Genomic DNA, 23,219 nt, shown 5'->3' with positions numbered 1-23,219 from the left:
GCCTACTAAATTCTTACTTGATCTGTGTAAGCAAAAAACTTCAAGGTCAAGGGAACAAAAGTCTAACTCAAATCATAAAAACAGAGGCCCCTCGATCAATTCCCAGACTTGAGCCAGTTTACAGACCCAGAACCCCTTGAATGAAAGGGTGGCTGGGTCCCCTTGAGGAAGGACCCTGGTACAGTACCAAAAATTTATACTATTAATCTTTCTCCAACCTTCCCCAAGGGACCTGCAGCCTTTTACCAGAGTAGCTGTGCACTGGGGAAAGGGAAATAATCAGAACTTTCGGGGACTACTGGGCCCTGGATCTGAACTGACATTGATTCCAGGAGTCCCAAAACGCCACAGTGGCCCTCCAATTAGATGAGGGGCTTATGTGGGCCAGGTGATTAATGGAGTTTTAGCCCAGGTCTGACTCACTGTGGGTCCAGTGGGTCCCTGAACCCATCCTGTGGTTATCTCCCCAGTTCCAGGTGCATAATTGGAACGGACATACTTAGCAGCTGGCAGAATCCCCATATTGGTTCCCTGACCTGTGGAGTAGGACTCTTATGGTGGGAAAAGCCAAATGGAAGCCACTAGAGCTGCCTCTACCTAGGAAAATAGTAAATTGAGAATAATACTGTATCCCTTGAGGGACTGAAGAGATTAGTGCTACTATTAAGGACCTGAAAGATGCAGGGGTACTGTATTAGTCCTTTCCTGTTGCTTATAACAGAAAACTGGGTAATTTATAAGAAATGAGATTTATTTCTTAACAGTTTTGGAGGCTGGGAAGTCCAAAGTCCAGGTAATGCATCTGGTGAGGGTGCACCTTCTTCCTGGCAAGGTGATTCTCTACAGCAACTCAGGGTATCACATGGTGAGAGTAGGCTGAGAAAGAGAGCTTTCTCACTCGCTCTCCTTAAAAAGCCATCAAAACCACGCCCATGACTCTACAAATGGATCTGTTCATTCACAAGGCCACAGTCCTCACAATCTAATCACCTCTTAAAGGCCCTACCTTTCAAATACCATATTGGATTTCCCACCTTCTTAACATTCTTACAATGGGGGTGTATTAGTCCATTTATGTTGCTTATAACAAAGTACACAGAACTGGGTGATTTACAAAGAAAATGAAATTTATTTCTTACAGTTTCTGAGGCTGGGAAGTCCAAAGTCCATCTGGTAGTGGTGACAGTGACCCAGGGGTCTCACACTGCAAGATGGTGGAAGCAGAGAGCAGAGAGAGCAAGAGAGAGAAAGACAGACTCTTCTTTTAAAGCCCTCAGAACCATGCCCCTGACCACCATTTTTAATCCATTCACTATGGCATGGTGCTACAATCCAATCACCTCTTCAAAGCCCCACCTTTCAATTACCATGATAGGACTTCCCTCTCTCTTAACAGTTACAGTGGGGGCTAAGTTTCCAATACATAAAACTTGAGGGACACAATTCAAGCTTCAGGGAGTTTTGGAGGGACACAATTCAATCCATTACATCCCACCCAGGCCGCCCAAAACTCATGTCCTTTCACATGCAAATTCATTCATTTCTTCCCCAAAGTCTTAACTTGTTTCAACTCAAGAGACCAAAGTTCAAAGTCCCACCTGTGAAATCAATACAAGTTATCTACTTCCAAGATTCAATGGTGGGACAAACATAGGGTACATATTCCCATTCAAAAAGGGAGAAATAGACCAGAACAAAGGTGTAACAGGTCCCAAACATGTCTGAAACCCAGCAGGGCAGGCATCAAATCTCAAGGCTGGTGAATCAGGTACCTTGATTCCATGTTCGACCTCCTCTGCACACTGGTGTGGGGGTTGGGTCCCCAAGTCTTCTGGCAGCTCCACTCCTATGGCTTTCCTGGTCTCAGCTGATGCTTTAGCTCTTACAGGCTGGCGTTTCACACCGGTAGCTCCACAGGTCTGAGGTCTTGCTCTCACAGCTCTATTAGACATGGTGCTGTTGGGGTTTCTCTGCTGCTTCTCTTACCCCATGTTTTCACTCAGCATTACTCTAATGAAGACCATCCGTGGTGACTCCACCCTTGTGACAGATCTCTTCCTGGGTCCCCAGACTTTTCCATACATCCTTTGAAATCTACGTAGAGGCTCCCAAGCCTTCATAACTCTGGCATTCTGTGAATCTGCAGACCTAACACCATGTGGATGCCGCCAAGGCTTCCCGCTTGTATTTTCCAAAGCTGCGGGCCCAACCACACCTAGGGCCAACTTAGCCACAGCTGGAGCCGCCAAAGTAGCCAGGGTGCTGGTGAGGGGAGCAACTTCCCATGGTGGTCCTGGGCATCGAACTGGTGGAGGGTGCCTCAGGCCCGTTCCCCCAAGACCATTTTCTCTCCCTAGGCTTTGGCACCTGACATGGAAGGATTGGCCCCAGAGGCTTCTGCAGTGCCTTAAGGGCCTTTTCCCCTTTCTCTTGATAATCGCATTCTTTTCTGTTAATCTTCTTAGTACCATTGAATTTTCCCTCTGAAAATGCTCTCTGCTTCTCTACCACATGGCCAGGCTGCAAATTTTCCAAATCTTTACACTCTGCTTCCCTTTTAAATTCTGGCTTTATGTTATGCCTTTTGCCACCATAACTCAGCATAGGCTGTTCGAAGTAGCCATGCAGCTTTTTTAATGCTTTGCTCCTTAGAAATTTCTCCCTCCAAATACTATGGCTCACAATTCCTAAGTTCCAACTTCCGCAAAGTCCTAGGTCATGGACACAACACAGCCAAATTCCTTTCCAGTTCACAGCAAGGGTGATCTTTGCCTCAGTTTCCAATGAACTCCTTCTTATTTCTATCTGAGACCTCCTTAGAATGGTCTTTACTGTACATATTTCTATCAGCATTCAGCTTGCCACCACGTAACCAGTTTCTAAGACATTCCAAACTTTCCCTTGTCTTTCTGTCTTCTTCTGAGTCCTCCACACTCCTCCAGCCTCTCCTCAACATCCAGTTCCAAAGCCATTTCCACATATTCAAGTATCTGCTATAAGCAACACCTCACTCCTTGGTACCAATTTTCTGTATTAATCCTTTCATGTTGCTTATAACAAAGTATACGGAACTGTGTGATTTATAAAGAAAATGAAACTTATTGCTCACAGTTTCCGAGGCTGGGAAATCCAAAGTCCATCTAGTGGTGGTGAAAATGACCCAGGAGTCTCACATTGCAAGATGGTGGAAGCAGAGAGAGCAAGAGAACAGAGAGAAAGACAGACTCTCCTCTTCTTTTAAAGCCCTCAGAACCATGCCCCGACCACCATTTTTAATCCATTCACTATGGCATGGTGCTACAATCCAATTACCTCTTCAAGTCCCCACCTTTCAATTACCATGATAGGATTTCCCACTCTCTTAACAGTCACAGTGTGGGCTAAGTTTCCAATACATAAAACTTGGGGGACACAATTCAAGCTTCAGGGAGTTTTGGGGGGACACAATTCAATCCACTATAGGAGGTCAAGTTTCCAATACATGATCTTTGCGGGGACACATTTAACCCACAGCAGGTAATGATTCCTACCACGTCCCCACTTAACTCTATTTGGCCCATGAAGAACACAGGTGGATACTGGAAAATGACAGTGGATTATCGTAAGTTTAACCAAGTGGTGACTACAGTTGCAGCGGCTGTACCAGATGTGGTTTCCTTGCTTGAACAAACACATCACCAGGTACCTGGTGTGCAGCTACAGATCCAGCAAATGTCTTTTTCTCCATCTTTGTGCATAAGGTCCACCAGAAGCAGTCTGCTGTCAGCTGGCAAGGCCAGCCATACACCTTCACTGTCCTACCTCAGGGATACATCAACTCTCCAGCCCTATGTCACAATTTAGTTCTCAGGGATCTTGATCACCTTTCCCTTCCACAAGACATTATGCGGGTCCTTTACATTGATGACATTATGCTGATTGGACCTAGTGAGCATGAAGTAGCAACTACTTGATACGACAAGCATACAGAAAGGACACTGTTGGGAGGGAGGGGGGAGAGGGAGGAGGGAGGGAGGTTTCAGTAATGGGCCACAATAATCAATCACATTGTATATCGACAAAATAAAATAAAAATAAATAAATAAATAAATAACAAATACATAAAGTAAAAAAAAAGAAAAAAGTAGCAACTACTCCGGACTCATGAGTAAGACATTTACATGTTAGAGGGCAAGTAATAAATCTTACTAAAATTCAGGGGCCTTCTGCCTCAGTTACATTTCCAGGGGTTCAATGGTGTGGGGCATGTCAACATAACCCTTCTAAGGTGAAGGATATATTGTTGCATCTGGCCCCTCCTGCAACCAAGAAAGAGGCACAAAGCCTAGTGGGCCTACTTGGATTTTGGAAGCAATGTGTTCCTCATTTGGGTGTGTTACTCCAGACCAAAAAAGTGACCTGAAAAGCTGCTAGTTTTGGGCCGGCCCGTGGCTCACTCGGGAGAATGCGGTGCTGATAACACCAAGGCCCCGGGTTCGGATCCCAATACGGATGGCCAGTTCGCTCACTGGCTGAGCGTGGTGCTGACAACACCAAGTCAAGGGTTAAGATCCCCTTACCGGTCATCTTTTTAAAAAAAAAAAAAAAAAAAAAAAAGCTGCTAGTTTTGAGTGGGGCCAGAACAGAAGAAGGCTGTTCTGCAACAGATCCAGGCTCCTGTGCTCCTTGGGCCACATGATCCAGCAGACCCAATGGTCCCTGAGGTGTCAGTGGCAGGTAGGGATGCTGTCTGAAGCCTTTGGCAGGCCCCCACAGGTGAATCACAGTGGAGACCCTTAGGATTTTGGAGCAAGGCCCTACCATCATATGCAGATAACTATTCTTTTGAGAAACAGCTCTTGGTCTGCTACTGGGCCTTAGTAGAAACTGAATGCTTGACTATGGGCCAGCAAGTTACCATGTGACCTGAGCAGCCCATCATGAACTGCATGTTATCTGACCCAGCAAGTCATAATGTCGGGCATACACAGCAGCACTCGATCATCAAATGGGAGTGGTATACATGTGATGGGGCCCCAGCAGGTCCTGAAGGCACAAGTAAGTTACGTGAAGTGGCCCATGTCCATGGTTCTACTCCTGCCATGCTGCTTCTCTCCCCCAGCCTGCACCTGTGGGGGGAGTTCCCTACGATCAGTTGATAGAGGAAGAGAAGGCTAGGCCCTGGTTTGCAGATGGTTCTGCACAACACATAGGTACCGCCCAGAAGTGGACAGCTGTGGCACTACAGTCCCTCTGGGACACTGCTGAAGAACAGTGGTGAAGGGACATCTTCTCAGTGGGCAGAAGTTTTGGCAGCGCACTTGGTTGTGCATTTGCTCAGAAGGAAAAATGGCAAGATCTGTGATTATATACTGATTCATGGCTGTAGCCAATGGTTTGGCTGGATGGTCAAGGACTTGGAAGGAACATGACTGGAAAACTGGTGAGAGGGAAATTTGGGGAAGAGGTATGTGGATGGACCTCTCTAAGTGGGCAAAGGATGTGAAGATATTTGTTTCCCATATGAATGTCCATCAAAGAGTGACCTCAGCAGAGAAGGACTTTAATAATCAGGTGGATAGAATGACCTGTTCTGTGGATACTAGTTCCTCTTTCTCCAGCCACCCCTGTCATCGCCCAGTGGGCTCATGAGCAAAGTGGCCATGGTGGCAGGGATGGAGTTATGCATGGGCTCAGCAACATGGACTTCTGCTCACCAAGGCCTATCTGGCTACAGCAACCACTGAGTGCCCAATCTGCCTCCAGCAGAGACCAACACTGAGCCTCAATATGGCACCATTCCCCACGGTGATCAGCCAGCCACCTGGTGGCCGGTTGATGACACTGGACCACTTCCATCATGGAAGGGGCAGCATTTTGTCCTTATTGGAATAGACACTCTAGATATGGATCTTCTTCCCGGCACAAAATGTTTCTGCCAAAACAACCATCCGTAGACTCACAGCATGCCTTATTCACCATCACGGTATTCCACACAGCATTGCCTCTGACCAAGGAACTCACTTCACAGCCAAAGAAGTCCAGCAATGGGCTCATGCTTGCAGAATCCACCGGTCTTACCATGTTCCCCATCATCCTGAAGCAGCCGGTCTGATAGAACAGTGGAATGGCCTTTTTTTTTTTTTTTTTTTTTTTAAGGCTGGGATTTATTTATTTTTTTTTCGTGACCGGCGCTCAGCCAGGGAGTGCACCGGTCATTCTTATATAGGATCCGAACCCGCGGCGGGAGCGTCGCTGCGCTGCTAGCGCAGCACGCTACCGAGTGCGCCACGGGCTCAGCCCTGGAATGGCCTTTTGAAGTCAGTTACAGTGCCAGCTAGGTGGAAATGCCCTGCAGGGCTGGGGCAAGGTTCTCCAAAGGACTGTGTATGCTCTAAATCAGCACCCAATATATGTACTGTTTCTCCCATAGCAGGATTCATGGGTCCAGGAATCAAGGGGTGGAAATGGAAGTGGCACTACTCACCATTACTGCCAGTGATACACTGGCAAAATTTTTGCTTCCTGTTCTTTTAATTTTCTGCTCTACTGTCCTAGAGGTCTTGGTTCCAGAGGGAGGAATGCTTCCACCAGGAGACACAACAATGACCCAATGAAGAGGAAGTTTATGCTGCCACTTGCCCACTTTGGGCACCTCACTCCTCTGAGTCAACAGGCAAAGAAGGGATGACTAATCCAGACTACCAAGAGGAAGCTGGACTACAACTTCACAACAGAGTTGAGGAAGACTGTATCTGAAATACAGGAGACCCCTTAGGGCGTCTCTTACTACTACCATGCCCTGTGATTAAGGTCAATGGGAAATTAGAACAACGCAATCCAGGCAAGCCTACGAATGGCCCAGACTCTTCAGGGATGAAGGTTTGGGTCACTCCACCAGGTAAAGAACTACAACCAGCTGAGGTACTCACTGAAGGCAAAGGGAACACAGAATGGGCAGTAGAAGAAGGTAGTTATAAATACCAGCTTCAACCACATGACGAGTTATAGAAACAAGGACTGTAACTGTCCTATTTTGTTAAGAACACATCTGTGTGTATATATATATTAAACAATTATCTTTGTTTTTGTTTCTCTTATCCCTATCATATAAGACTTACTGACCTTATATCAGTATTTAAATATTTAAATACTGTTAACTTTACATGATAGTATTTGTATTTAAGTCATGGGATATCAGAGGAGTAAACATCACCTAAATAATTTACCTCCTCTTCTAGTAAAGAGTAACTCATTTTTTTGGCTGTATGCAGAATAGGTACATCATGTTAGGCGGAACTATTAGGTTGTTATTGTCCCATTTGAAGATTAAGTATGGTTTAAGGAGATAAGTATGGACATCAAGTTGACAAGGGGCAAGACTCTTCAGCCTTTGGGTTCCATGACTTACACCAGTGGCTTCCCTGGTTCTGAGGCTTCCAGACTTGGACTGAGCCATGCTACCAGCATCCAATTTGCAGACGGCCTATTGTGGGACTCTTCAGCCTTCATAATCATGTGAGCCAATTTCCCTAATAAGACCCCTCTCATATACTGAAATACTTACCTTATCAGTTCTGTCTCTCTGGAGAACCCCGACTAATGCAATCATTACCTTCAAAAAATAAACAAAAAGGGACACATTTTGCAAAGCTAGTGTATCCCGGGGTACATCAACCTTCTGAAATGCATGGGACTTGCCAAGCATGGGAGGGCTTTCTGAAAGACACACAGTATGCTCTCCATTGCTATCCCAGAGCGAGTGAGAACACAAAATAACTAGACCTTCACACACTGCTGGGGGGATACACAAGACTCTACAATTCCACTCCTAAGTATTCACCCCAGGGAAGTGAACACTAATGTTCACCAAAACACCTGTACATGAGTATGTATAATCACCAAAAACCAGAAACAACGTCCCTCCCCTAGTATATGGATATAATCTGTGGTGCTGCTGTACAACAGAATACCACTCAGCAGTAAAAAGGAATGAAGTACTTACCCATACAACTTGGATGACTCTCAAATACATTACACCAAGTGAAAGAAGCTAGTCTCAAAAGGTCACACACTCTATGATTCCTTTTATATGACATTTTTAAAAAGGCAAAACTATAGCAACAGAAAACAGACCAGTGGTTGCCAGGAGTTAGTGTAGAGAGGGTGGTTGACAGAACTGTTCTGTACCCTGACTACAGTATTGGTTACATGAATCTGTATGTATAAAACTCAAAGAACTGTACACCAAAAAAAAAAAAAAAAAAAGTCAATGTTTTACTTATGCTCATTTAGAAAATAAAACAAGAAAAAAGCTGGCCTTATATTTTGTATGCTTTGCTTGTGATTCTTTTTTCTAGTGGTCATTTTTGTTGAAGCTTACAAAAGTATCATCAGTCTGTGACAGACTGGAAATTAAAAAAATAAAATCTGGTCCTTCACCACAAACAGTTGGGAAAGAATTATTTTGGGTGTGCACCTAAAAGTGGAACTTTTGGGCCCAGAGAACAGGCAGGCTCAACTTGATGAGCAATGTCAGACAACTGCACCAATCTACACTCAGCATGAGTTTAGGGGCTCCCTGTCATTCTGCAGCCTCAGTGGTGACTGGTCCTGCCTGGCTTCCCAATTTCGTCCGAGCCTGATTCTTCTTCCCATACAGACTGCTGAGGTGAGCGTCTTGACCGGTTTCAAGTTTGTTCCATCTGTACGGCTTCTCTGGGCCTGCCCTCAGTGGATGCATCCAGGACACCAGCCCTTTATTGGTTATAAATGTTACAAATATCTTCTTCTCCTAGCTCACAGCTCTTTTTTACTTATTATGGTGTCTTTTGATGAACACAAGCTCTTTTAAAAAAAATTGTAGTAAAAAACATAACATCAAATTCAACATCTTAACAAATTTTAAGTGAATAGGACAGTAGTGTTAACTATATGCACAGTGTTGTACAACAGTTCTCCTACAAGTTCTTAATTTTTATGTAATTAAATATATCAAATCTTTCTGAATTTATTGACCTATTTTTTCCCCTTTCCTGTTTTTATTCAAAAAATCCTTCCTGACTTCCAAGGTCAGAAGTATATTCTCCTTTGCTTGCTTCTGATGTTTTGTCAACCATAGGGAATCTGCTTTATCAGGAGTTGATCTGGGCATGACAGGAGATACAGACCTGTTTGTCTGAGCGATGCCCAGCACCTCAAGTCTCAGAAACACCCACAGAATGGCCCACGTTTTCCTGGGACCTACAAGGTGCCTCTGGCTTACTCCAAACTTGCACATGTGAGGTCTATTTGGGGGTTCTCTATTTTGTTCCATTTTCAGCATCCTTTATTCAGAAACCTCTGAAACTATCTGAGGCCATCTGCAAAATTTTTACAAAAGCTACAGATTCTTTGGTATTTCTACACTTACCATTAGATAATACTACTTAAAACAGTCATGTTTTAATACAAGAATTCCATTATGAAGACAAGAAGGGTCTTAAGAGCAATTATAAGGTAAACCCTGGGAGTCAGGACACCACACGTGTACTGATTTGGTCAGGCTCAGGCTCCCCTCGGGTCCAGTTGGGTGTGGTTCAGCACTCTTTGTAAGCGTGAGTGCGTGTGTGTGCGTGTGTGTGTGTGTTTAGTGCGCATGCGAGCCAATGTATCTTTTAGTTTTGTTGTGATCTTAACCCTTGACTTGGTGTTGCCAGCACCACGCTCACCCAGTGAGCTAACCGGCCATCCCTATATGGGATCCGAACCCAGGGCCTTGGTGTTATCAGCACCACACTCTCCCCGAGTGAGCCACGGGCCGGCCCAAATATATTTTTTTTCTTTAAAGTCTTTTCTTTCTTTCTTTCTATTTATTTTTTTTTTTTTTTCCTGACTGGTAAGGGGATCGCAACCCTCAGACACGGTGTTGTCTGCACCACGCTCAGCCAGTGAGCACACCGGCCATCCCTATATAGGATCCGAACCCGCGGCCTCGGCGCTACCAGCACCACACTCTCCCAAGTGAGCCATGGGGCCGGCCCGAGAGAGAAGAGTTTTAGGGAAGCAGGCAGGCAATCGTTGGAAAAAGGCTGTTAGAAACCTTGTGGTGGGGAACAACTCTAGAAAGGACAGACGGCAGAAGCCAGAGGAGGAGGAAGGGAGGGTGAAACGCCATCACCCTAAAGTCAGGGAGACAACAGATGGCGTGCGTTGTTGATGGAACTCAACAAAGTTACGCCACATAAGGACACAAAGGAACAAGAACGGAATTACCAAGACTGACAGTCACCCTGCAGTGAGGAGGACACAGGTGCTGCATCATGTGACAGGTCACGGACATGACAAAGCAGCAAACACCTCTGGGAGAGAAGATGCAGATGGGGGCGTGAAACAGGTTACTGCTGCCCTGCTGTATACACCCATGGCCTACCCTGTAGGGGAAAAACTTTGCTAAAAATAAAAATACTATAAATGAAATACACTGGCATTACTTCTGACCTTCTGGGGAATCTTTACATAAAATCCAGACGAACCAGGTAAACATCAGCTGTCACAGGATAACTCAACAAGTGGGTCAGGCAGGGGAAGAGCCTGCTGGGGACAGGGACACAGAACACAGTAAAAAGGCTAAAAAAAAAATCAGTTTGAACACACAACTCTGAATTTGTCTACTCTGAAAAAAAAAAAAATCAACAATACTCACTGTGCTTGTTCACAAAGACAGTGCCCATGTATTTCCTTACTAAAGAAAACTAACATACTGCCTTCATGATTCACAAAATTAACTCAAGGAAACAAGACTGACCACCACATGCCACAGGCAGATACCTGAGGAAGAATCAAATTGCCTTAATCCCAGGCCACACCCTTGCCCAGAAACTTGGTTTACCAAATTATAACACCATTCCAAGGATATGCTTAGCTACAAAGAAACAAAAACTAAACCCAGCACCTGAAAGACCTTCTAATTTATAAGCTGAGCTACTGCTACAATTCCTAGCAGAGCATTCAGTACATGTTTGCTGAATTAATTTTATCAGTAGTGCTTTATGTCCAGAAACCTAAGAATTTTCTTTAGTAAACTGATGCTTAGAATATAATTCAGGGCTGGCCTGTAGCTCACTTGGGAGAGTGTAGTGCTGATAGCACCAAGGCCGCAGGTTCGGATCCCTACATAGGGATGGCCGGTTGGCTCACTTGGGAGAGCGCGGTGCTGACAACACCAAGTCAAGGCTTAAGATCCCCTTACTGGCCATCTTTAAAAAAAAAAAAAAGAATATGATAATTCAAAAAGGAAAAAGAGATCAGATGTTGAGCAAAGTAACTATAGACGTGTTTAAATACAAGGGGACTAAATTGAACATTCCAAAAAACCTATTACTCAGAGAGGAAGTTATCTACGAACCAGTTTGTAAGATGCCACCACAATGCTCCTGGTCCTCTAATAAGGGCCCAACACGCCCTCCTGGGTGCCAGTGCCCAGACACCTCCAGCCTCATCTCCCCGGTCCACATGCACATCACCTTTAATGGTGCAAACAACATGGAAACAAGTAGGGGCAACACCAGCAAGGCTGCGGGGTACGATGCCTGGGCAGCCACTGCTCAATCCAACCGTGAATCTCTCCATGTAAAGGGAGACTAGAACAAGCTAGCACCCTAGATACAGACACAAGTGGCATTTCTGTTATCACAGTACCGGCATTAAAGTTACTCACGTGTGCACGTGCTAGGGAAAAAAGACTCTAGCATAGAACCATTACTATGACCAAAAATATTCCAGAAAACCTTAAGATAGTCCCAACTGTAAATATGAAACTAGACATTGTACAAAGTATTCTTCATGAAATTAATAAGCATTAGGGTATTTTGGCTGTTGGTGTTCTAACCTCACTACACCTAAACTCTCAGGATATTGAAGTCACAGGTACTTTTCAACCCAGGCAGGCGTCTGCTGCCCCCCGCAGGCTCTCTGTAGACTCTGTCTGAGGCTTGCCAGCCAGATGAGAGTCCAGAGGTACTTTCTATCACGGCAAAAAGGGCATAAAACAACTAGCAATTAATTAACTACAAATATACTCCAGTGGATGCCTGCCAGGTAGAATTTTGTTATTATCTGGAGGAGATCATCACAACATTCAAGTCCTCAACCTCAAATAATGCATAAATTCATAATAAGTATAACCACAATACTACTAGCAATACCATATTTACTCTGCCCTGTTTACTTTGTGACACTGACGAATCAAATGAGCTACCCACCCTGACCCCGGCTGCAGCTCCATCATCTCCACTGTAGAGTGGACTGACTAGATGCTCCAACAGGGCAGATTCCAAAGTGGCAGCTTACACATACACCATGGATAAGTCAGAACACAAAATGCTACAGATGATTTCAGGGTGTTCCCTGCATTTCTAAGGGAACACATTCTGAAACATAACTGGAGGAGAGCCACCCTGCACTGACTCCCTGGCCTTGGGCTGCCATGAGAAATTCACCCTGGAGAGAAGGTTGGCCAGTGCTTCTCACACGTAGACTGCCTTTGCAGTAGAGGAACTCAGGTTCAGAGTGACTGCCTCCCTGCACTACAACTAGAATCAAATGACTCCATCAAAGCTAGTGAGCAACCAAGTACAAGGTGTACCGATTAAACCATGACAAGCCAACTGAGGGACATGCCCAGTTTTAGAGGCAGTGAGTTAGAACACACACATGCACCTCAAAATGGTACAACTGTGACAGGACTTATAAGTGCTGTAATTTTTACCTACAGGACAGCTACAACTTTGGCAACGTTTACTATGTATAGGCATTTAGGGGCACATGTGTCTGCACCCCACTGAATACTCCTAAGAAGCCTGAGACAGGCACCCAGTCCAGTGGGTGGGGTGGCAGCTCTGGGGTCACCTGCCTGGGCTGGAACCTGGCTCTGTCAACCTGGAAAGTTACTGAACAGGTCCATGTCTCAATCTCCTCTTTGCCAAAAGGAAATAAAAGTAATCTAGCATGGTGTGCCTGAGATGAACTCTTGTGACATGCTTACAACAGTGCAGACACACAGTAAACGTTAGTTGTTTTTGTTACAATCTGCAGTTTACAGATGGGAAGGCTGAGGCTCAGGAAGGTTGAGCAACCTACTTGGTCTCTCTGCTGATGAAGAAGAAAAGAGTCCAGGAAAGGAGAATAAAAGAACCACAGTGACTCCATTTTTTTAAAATTTGATTTGACTTGCTCTTCTAGTCCAAGAAGCTGACCCTTCATTAGAATTTACTGCTTAGTCCAGTCCTCACAGCGCCCTGTAATCTGCTCCAGGTGGCCCACGTGGCTGCACCCTGGCTTCTGTCGCCTGTGACCTACAGATACTGGGAGCTCCGCAGGGAGGACGGGGGACACCCTGGAAGCCAGGAAAATGTATGTCTCTATGCAACCACCCAGCCGCCACAGGAAGTGCCCTGGGCTCTCCCAAGCTGGGGTGGTAGGGGGCTAGGGCTCTAGCCACACCCCCCTGACATCTGCACCCAGCCCAGCAATGACCAAACCACCACTGGAAGCCCCTCAGGGGGCTTCTTCCACAGGGGAAATGAGTGGGGTGCCACAGGCCTCGACTCCTCCCCTCCTCCTTCCTCCTTCCATCCTATTTCCTTCCCCTTTCCCCTCTCCCCCTCCCTCCCAACTGCTTTACAACATCATAGAATGTAAAAAATATTAAATATTAAATAACAATAAATAAATAAAGAAAGAATTTACTGCTTGGCAAGCAGACTCTTTTCTGAGAAGTTTGTTATCACCAAGATACCCATTACTTAGATAACTGTGTATGACACTGTTTGGAGAAGCCCTGGGACAGCAGGACGGTTGTTAACCCACTGTATTTTAAACAAATGGGAATTAACTTAGGAGTCAAGTGGTCTAGAATAGCCATAAAAATTGTGAAAGGCCTAGAAACTCTTTGTTCAGTATGTCCTTGTCAGTTACCCATTCCATCTTCATACAATGTCTGGAATTTGTTTTACTGCTTAGAATTTCCTAAACTTACACTACAAAACCTCTTTGCTGCTTCTGCTTGTTGGGCAGACTTACTTCTCATGCTGAGAGGTGGTCTTCCCTGATTGGCAAATCTAACAAAAAGCCTCATTCAAATTTCCTTACAGACCAAAGCATTTTGCTTTGACACTGCTAGGAATTGGCAGGGCTGTGATTTGAATCCAAGTCTGACTCCCAAGCACTGTACGTTGTGACTGACTCTCAGTAACCATTTTACAAAAGGGAGTAATTCTTCCATGACCTGATCACAAGTAACTTTTCTTGTACATCAAGTTTTTTCTGAATGAGATACTGTATTAACCCTCCTTGATCATATTTTTTAATAAAATAAATACATGTATAGACAAAGTTTATAAAACTGAATAAAAGTTTTGTTGGTTATATTTTAATTAAAACTCAGCTTGCAGACTAATATTAATTATTGTGGCATAGCAATTTAGATGTAAAATGTGCTTTCCTTAACTTAAAAACCCAGTTTATTAATTTGCCTTATTGTCATCATCTGCCTTTTAAAAATACAGAAGTCCTAAGTTTAAGGCTTTAGGAGGAGATAGCTATCAATCAGCTGGGAAGTTACTCTGAGGTGAGTATAAGACAAGAGACCACTAGCCTACTCCAGGTGCAGCGCCCAGGTCTGCCACACACAGGTCTGCTTCACAACAAACTGCTACCCTGTGACCAGTTTGACATGCCACAAATAAAAGGGACAAATCACAGACACTTATGAATGTTTGCATATTTCTCCTAAACTAGAGCAGGTTCAAGAGGATGCCTATGTTGTTAACGCTATGCATTTCAGTCTACCTGCCTAAAGATAAGATGGTGTTAAGAGCCAGCTGGACAGGCTGCCTACTCGAGGCCCCTGCAGATGCTGTGAGTTATAGTACGGTTGTCTGAAAATATTTTCATTAATAAATTTTCATAAAGGAAAAAGGCAGGGACAGATGAAACAAGTGTGGGAACCACATCAGTACTACAGACCAGGAAGACGGATGCAACAATCGCACCTATTGGTACAATCAGTTAGAATTACCCAACCAGGCAGGATGATGCAAGAGAAAATGGCACTGACAGGAACGGCATTCTAAGAGGTAGTTTTGTAAATTCTGCTTGTTGTATTTTAACATGTATGATGGCATTATTTGTGCTGATTCTTCAATATTATACCTTTATACTGGGGAATATATGTAACTCTCAGTTTCCTTATCTATGAAACTGGCTAACAGCTACCTTGCATGGCTGTCCTGGGGAGTATGGCTCATGCACTTTAAGCAAACTTGGCCCAGACTATTCAACAAACCATAGTAAGGTTTCACAGTGTTTGCTATTTCAGGGGGTGGGGGGACCCTCTCAGTGAATTTCAAAAGAAAATATACTGTTTCAAAGAGAGGGCAACATTGCTCAGACAAGTTAAGAAATACTTCATAGATAACTGTCATCCTTAAACTGTAACCTTAATAGTCAAGAGTGCATTAAAAAAAATTTTTTTTTAATTTCCTTGTAATGAGCCTCATGATTAAAACTATAAGATGAATACATCCAAGTGAAAATCCTTATCTGGAATACAACTTTCTTTATTTCAATTAATTAAAAAAACAAAAGTTGACTGGTTTAACACCTTGTAAAAAGTCCTTTTCGACCAGAAATTTCTTATTTTGAAGGACACATCAAAAGCAATCTGTCAACATTTATTACCACGGCAAAAAAAAAAAAAAAAGTTATTATCAAACCCTATAGCATTAGCTAAGTCAGCAGCAACATATAAAGTGTTAAAATTGCATGTGGTAAAGGGAAAAAACACAGCTACATTGCCAGAGAGAATGTAAACTTGCTACTATATGGCAAAAATCATAAAAGTTTGTACTCTTTGACCCAGAATTTCTTTCATTGTCTTAGAGAAACCCTCTCACAAAAAAAAAAAGAAAAAAACACTTCTACTTAACAAAGAAAAACCCAATGAGAGTGCCTTGCTAAAAACCAAGAATTTGTTGTGCTACTAATCCCTCCCGATAACAGAAAAATAAATAAATAAAACCCACACAGTGGCACAAACTCCCTCTGCAGAGCTCTGGTCACTTCTCCCGCCCAGGGCTTGTAGCCTAGCAAGGGCTGGAGAACTCTGTCTGACCAGGTCTTGCCTCCATTCTAACTGGGACTGACTGTCAATTGGGGAGCCCATGGTCTTGAACTCCAGCACCTGGATTTGGCCCCTGGCCCTTGAAGCAATTCAGGGTTAGAATAAGACAGGATACTTTGATTCTGTAGGTTTCACTCGAGCGCATTTCCACTCCACTTGGTGAAAAAGCAGAGGCACAAGGCAGGCAGAGCTCTCTGAGAAGCTGGACACACTTCTATCAGAGAGAGAGAGGCGGGTGGGGCACAGCTGATATGGGGCTACAAATCAGCATTCCAATCTTGTGACTGGCCAGGACTGTGACTTTATAACCTCAGAACACAGCAGTGGAGACACCAAGCTGCTCTGTACATTTCACCTTGTAAATGACCATTTTTGCTGGTGATACATGTTCAGTGTAGAACTAAAAGGACAATAAAATTACAAACAATCCATGATGATGAATAAAGTTCATCCATATTTACATATTCAAGGAATACTTCTGGCACTCACAATGTATAAAAAAATAAAAACATCTGCGTGTTTAATACCTCAGGAATAAATGACAAAGTTCTCTGTGACAGAACTAAGTCTTTAAAAAGAATTCATGTAAGACATAGAATGATTCTGGAATGAAGTGAAACTTTAGTGTATACAGGTGCGTCCTGCAGAGGAAATTGACCAAGACAGAAAACCTGGTCTCACTATTTCTTTCTTTAGAGAGAGATACTATACTTCATTTCTGCTATTTCAATGTGAAATATCAATGTTTGCAAAACTCAAAATTTAAAACAATTTTCACTTCTAAAGACCCATATCTAATAAGTATCTGCCATTTACCAAGAATAAAGAACACACTTTCATTAACGCACAATGCACTCAAAGTTAGTGCAAAGTGTGATGAGAGACAAAAGCTACACTAAAGGTTGTTGGGTAGTCTAATCCTTAAATCTTCTGGGTTGAATTGCCAGTGACTCATAACAGAGTAACTGCTAATCCTCTCGAGAGGATGTCATTATCTGACGTGGCCCTGGTATACTAGTCCTGGCTCTCAGATTAGGGGTAGCATTTTCATAAAATAAGACTATTACCATTTTTCAGCATCTTAGTCACTTCCATTTAGGAAGCAGCAGACAAGATATCTTTCCATTTATCATCTTTGCTCCTCCAACAGGCAGGCAAGGTAGGTACGATTACCCTCATCTTACAGAATCCGGAGGCTCAGAGACAGAAGGGGCCGAATCACGTGAGCCCTAGTCTTATCCTCTTTCAGGAAGGAAAGTCTAACGCAGATTCTGCTGACATACAGAGGAGAGAAGGACTGTGAAGGAGCAGGAGGTGTGTCCGACAGAAGACCAAGCTCCCTGGACACATCAAGACTTCACAGCAAAAGAATGCTCCAATCAGAATACAGTAAGTCTCATTTTAAGAGTACTATGGTTTTAACAGCCCAATGTAGAACACCTGGAGACTCATGAGGGCTGAGGGTGTCTTCTCTACCTCTTGTGCATGACTTGTCATCACACTTCATTTCCATACAAATGGCTTCTAACCCATCCCCTGAAGACTCAGGGGTCTGTTTCTTTACTGGAAAAAACTGGCTGCCTCCATTTGCTAATACCATTTACCCACAGCATTATGTATTCCAAACCTTGCATATCATGTTCATCTTACTCCCTGACTTCAGAAATAAATCCCCACCTAAGATAAAATCCTACCTTATCATGACTCCCAGCCCCACTGCATTTTGGTCATTCATTCAACAAAACCTACTGAGCTTCTACTATACCCCAGGCACCAATGTGAGCATATTACATCTGGACTCGAAAATATACCATTAACAGCTTATTATGGGATTCTGTACTGTGCTGTCAGACAGGTGGTCAATGAATAATTAGAAGAAACATGGTACACAAGGTTTGAGTTCAAGTTCCAGGCCTGACAATTATTAACAGTGAGACCTTGAGCAAGGCACTGGTCTTCAGGGTAGCTCTACAGTTGAGCCCAGCGGCACCCACCCTCTGCAAGTGAGGGGGCTCAAGAACAAATAGGACTGAGAAGCGAGCAGCACCTGTTCAATCCCTGAACCACATTACAAGAATCATCCTCAGGAAAGCAAGAAAACCCACTCACTCTTAGTTAATGTGGGCATGAGGTAAGGTTCTGAAGGACTCCAGAGTCCTTCAGTCACAAAGCAGGTTCTGCTGGGCTCTGTCACAGAGCCACAGCTAATGAGCCTCAGGGTTAGGATATCAGGACAGCTCAATCTCGCGTAATTCTTCTGAATTAAGAGCCAGGCAGACGACTCCTCTTCACCCTACTCAGCTACCAAATATCACAAGAAAGTACAAATGCTAATATATGGTTTTATTCAGGGTTTTTTGCTTTTGTTGCTTATTTCTTACTTATTTTTATTTTTGGTGGCTGGCTGGTACAAGGATCTGAACCGTTTCATCTTGTGCTCTAACCAATTGAACCAACTGGCCAGCCTTTCGGGGTTTTTGCGGGGACGGGGGTAACCAAAGACAAAATTTCTAAAAGATCTGACTTTTAAAAAGCTTTAACTTTGAAATAATGATAGATTCAAAGTTACACCTTTTAACTGGCTGTCCTTTCCCCAGTAAGCAGGTGGAACTGGTGGCTCTCTGTCCCAAGGGCATATATGTTTCTCACCACAAACCCCCAGGACCCCTGCAGCTCCACGCACCCAGTACTAGCCCACAATAACTTCGGGTGACAAGGCCATCACATCGCGCAGCTGTTGCCAAGTTCCCCGTTTCCACTCATTCAACACATGCCACTGGACACATACTGTGTGCCCAGCAACTGTTCTTTGTACAGAACCGGCTCCCCACGGCCCCTACCTCATACACAGTAAAATGTTAAGTATGATGAACATGCTAAATGGTACTTTAGAAGGATCAAGTGCTGTGGGAAAACTGAGTAAGGAAGGGAGACAGGGAGCAGGAGGTGAAGGGCAGGGAGTGAGAGGAGGGTGGTCGGGGGTGCCGCACAGAGCCGGGAGGGCGCTGGGGAGAGCGTCCGGCAGACTCCAGGACGGCGCCCGGGAGTTTGCTCAGGCGCCATCAAGGAGGCTACTGCGGCAGGGGCAGAGTGAGTCAGGGAAGGGGTCATAGGGAGGTGGGGGCTCTCAGACCCTGCAGGAACCCCAGGGTCTCCATTCGGAGACCACGCCGGCTGCACAGCCGAGGCCGGCACAGTCGGCGGCCAGAGCCCGGCCCGGTGCCGCCGGAGTCTTACGGCACCGACGTGGTGGAAAGGGACCCTTCCCACGCCTTAGCCGCGGCTTCCGACCCCGCCTGCCTGAATGCGCACCCTGGCCCTCGGCGGTACTTCTGAGAGAGCTGAGCGGACGAGGGAACGCGGAGTCTCAGAGCTCCAGAGCCCTGTCTCCGAGCACCGCGACAGCGTGCAGAGAGTGACACAGACACGTGAGCCAGGGGAGGAACGTCTGACAACGGCCGGTGACAACGCCCGCCGAGCCCGGCCCTAAGACCAGACCCAAGCTGGGCGCGCCCCCTTCCCGGTGCCCCGGCACGCGCCCCGGCGGCCTCTGCTCAGGCACACGGAAGGACCTCCATCCGGTCACCGACGCGCGCAAGCCGCGGCCGAGTGATCGGGCGCTCAGCCCCTCGTCGCGCGCCCGCCAGAGGCGGGTGCTTCCTGCAGTCCACGGCGCCCGAAAGGCGGACCGCAACGCGTTGCGGCCCGAGTTCCGACCACGGCGACCGGGCTGCACCGCGCGCGCGCTCGGGCCCCGCGGGAGGCGGGCGGGCGGCTTCACGGGACCCGGCAGAGCCCGCCCGCTGCGAGCGCCCCGGCACCGCCGGCCCAGGGTCGCCGCCATTTCCGGGCCCGCGGCCGCGCACTCCGTGCCGCCCGCCCCGGCCTCAAGGGAGGCCCTCCCGCTGGCCCGCAACGGCTCACCTGTCCGCCCGCCGGTCCGCGGCTCCGCGGCTCCGCTCCCGCTCCGCGGGCTGCTAGGCAGCCGGCCGACGCGCTCCTCAGCCTGGGGATCCCGGCGGCGGCGGCGGCGGCGGAGGGTGCGGGAGCAGAACCGGCTGAGACGGCGGGGACGCGCACGCTCGCGCACCGACGCGCGCGCCCCCGGAAGGACGTGCGCTCCGGCTGGTTGGATCCGTGCGGAGCTGGTCGCGCGTGCGCCCGGAGCGCCGTGAGGAGGCCCCGCCCGTGCGGGGGCGGAGCCCGATGGCAGCCGGGGCAGAGGCTCTGGAGCGCCGTGCGGGAGCGAACCCCGAGTGTGATCCCCGAGTGACAGCCCCGAGGCGAAGGCCCCGGGATCGGTGGGCGGAGCTCGCAGCCGAGGAGCCGGAAGCTCTGGCCGGCCGGCGGGGGCGCGGCCGAGGCGCGGGGCAGAGCCAGCCCTCCCGAAGCCGGGCAGGTGCCGCGGCCCCCCGCGTTAGGACAGGTGCGGGGCTTGCCTTGCAGCTGTCTGCTCAGAGCTTTACGTAAGGCTGAGAAAACGTACTTGTCCTCATCAGAGAACTGGAGAGGGAGCAAGTGGGAGATGGCGGAGAGACCGACTCCTCCCACTCCCACCCGAACCTCCGTCGTGGGACTGACGTTTGCTCATCCCTGAAGCGCCGACATGAGACTTCCTTTTTTCCTGTCCAGTCGCTGAAATGCCACGCCACTGCCCAGCCACCCTCCCAGAATCACCCCAAACAATGACATGGACGGTCAGGAAAACGAATTCCCACTCCAACTCCCTCTCTGGGTACAACCCTTGCTCCACTGACCCGCTGAGGGAGGGAAGACCTGCTGGTCACCCTTCCCGTCACTCCCTGTAGCTGTAGCCGTCCTGCCGTTTATTGAGAGCCTGCGCTGTGCTACACGTGCGGGCATGTGCCACTTCCATCCCAGGAGCTAGGGAGCAGACGCTTGCAGCCAGTGCTCCTGCCTTCGCGCTTCCACTCCTGCCTGATGACCATTTCCTAGCGGAGTCATCTTTTTAAAACATAAACCAGACGACATCTGTGATATATGTAAATTTTGGGTTTCACCCACAGTTCCTGACTTGTTCTAACCATCCCCCGCTTTTGTCTTGGAGCTGGCCATAAAGAAATCCTCTGACCTACCTTAACTGATTGTAGGTCATTTCAGGAGGGGCCCCACCCCATACCTGGGAGGAAGGAATGCTGCAGAGAGGCCAAGAAGAATCTAAACAGGCCTTGCTCGGTTCCCCCCTCAGTCTATTAACATTAGATCATGTCCTTTTTGTCTAATCACATTTCTACATGCTTGTCCATGCTTCAGTTATGCCTACTTAATGAAGCCATAAGAACCCAAGAGTACAGGGTTTGAGGAGCTTCTGGATAGCTGAACACACGGAGGTTCCTGGAGGGTGGTGCCCAGGGAGGGCCCAGAGGCTCCACGCCCCTTCTCCCATACCTCACCTTATGCATCTCTTCATCTGTATCTTTTGTATTATCCTTTAAAATAAGCCGGTAAACGTGTTTCCCTGAGTTCTGTGAGCTGTGCAGCAACTTAATCAAACCCGAGGGGGATGTGGGAGCCCCAATTTACAGCCAGTCAGTCAGAAGCCCAGGTGAAACTAGCTTGTGACTGGCATCAGAAATGGAGGAGGTAGTCTTGGGGACTGAGCCCTCAACTCCTGGGATCTAACGCTGTCTCCAGAAAGGTAGTACCAGAATTGAATTGGAGGACACCCAGCTGGTGTCCACTGCAGCTTGCTTGCCAGTGGAGAGAAATCCTCATGTGTTTGGCCACAGAAGTAGGTCTTCTGTGTTGCTGCTGAACATGATTAGAGGAAAAACACTCCGGTGCTTATTTTTTTCCCGCTCAATATCCAAGGCTTCCCATGACACACCGAATAGAATCCAGACTTTTCCAGCATGCTCTGGCCCTCATCTCACGTCACTGATGTCATGCCAGTCTTGTCTCAGGCTCAGGGCCTGTAAGTAGCAGAGACCTCAGAAAGCCTCCTAGCAGTCATCAAACTGTGCAGCATCAAGCAGGCAGCCAAGAAAACCAAGAAGCAGAAGTACAGGTTGATCTATTTCTATTGATTCAAGAGAACGAAGTACTTTGGGCCAGAATTGAGAAATGAGAAAACAAAATGGGCCAGGTACCAATTCAGATTGAAGCTGTGTTCCGCCTGTGCTGAGAGCTGCAAGAATGAATGAATCAGGCCTTAAATGAGTCCTTCCAAGACCTAGTAGTTCCACTTTAGGGACATTCTTCCTAAGACAGTGTTTCCAAATACAGAAAAAGGTATATGCACTAGATGTTCATGAGTTCGATAGCGAAAATGGAAACCTGCCCAAATGCACACTCAAGTGGAATATTGTAGTTATTAAAGATGTACACAAGAGCTACACAAGAGTATAGAAAATGCTTGCGATAGCTACTGAAAGTAAAATGTGCAAGATGCATGATATATAAAAAGTGCAGAGCTGGACAGTCAGCTCAGGGGTTAGAGCATGGTGCTGCTTACACCCAGGTCCAGGGTTTGATCCCTGTACTGGCCAGCTACCAAAAATAAAAAGCGATAACAAATACATTTATAAATGAACTAGTGAACCTGTTTGGAGAAAATAAGACAGAAAGATACCTATCAAAAGTTGACAGTGGTTGTGGTTTTGGAGTCTCACACGTACGTCCAGTGTCAGGCCCTGTGTGCTAAGTGCTTCATGGCTTTAAGCCCTTTAATCAGATAGAGCCAGCGCCACTGTCCTGCTTGAGAAAAGGGAACTGAGGCCACGGCTTTTACTGCTTCTACCAGAGCTAGCCCCTCAGCTGTGCCCTCAGTTCCACCCGCTCTGCCTACTTCAGGCCCCAAAGCTCCACAGCACTTTTCCATACCTCATGGAACATGAGCCCATTACTCAGGGGAACACCTTGTTTCCCCCAACAAACAGAACTGCAAGTCCTTGAGGGCTGGGTACACATTGGCTTCACCTTGTACCCCAAAAAGCATAGCAGATTCTTACCCACAGGACACCTAAAATATTTGCTTATAGCATTCAAATATGTAAAGGAAAATAACTGTTTAATAAAAACCACATGAAACCCATTTCCAACATAAATTAGGGTAAAT

At 46.5% G+C, this 23,219-nt stretch overlaps 1 protein-coding gene across 2 annotated transcripts in view; it reads right to left on the bottom strand.

Annotated features, from left to right (window-relative positions):
* DNAJC5 (DnaJ heat shock protein family (Hsp40) member C5) overlaps window positions 1–20,228 on the bottom strand; it is a 53,368-nt gene extending 33,140 nt beyond the window's left edge. For both annotated transcript variants that reach the window (XR_010023915.1, XM_063101093.1), the window contains exon 1: window positions 20,066–20,228. The gene's annotated coding sequence lies outside the window, so the exon portion shown is untranslated. The remainder of the gene's footprint in view (window positions 1–20,065) is intronic.
* Window positions 20,229–23,219: the final 2,991 nt, after the last annotated feature.

Source organism: Cynocephalus volans, chromosome 1 (genome assembly GCF_027409185.1).
Source record: "Cynocephalus volans isolate mCynVol1 chromosome 1, mCynVol1.pri, whole genome shotgun sequence".
Taxonomy (NCBI): domain Eukaryota; kingdom Metazoa; phylum Chordata; class Mammalia; order Dermoptera; family Cynocephalidae; genus Cynocephalus; species Cynocephalus volans.
Note: the sequence above shows the minus strand (reverse complement) of the source record. Positions and strands in the feature narration are given on the sequence as shown.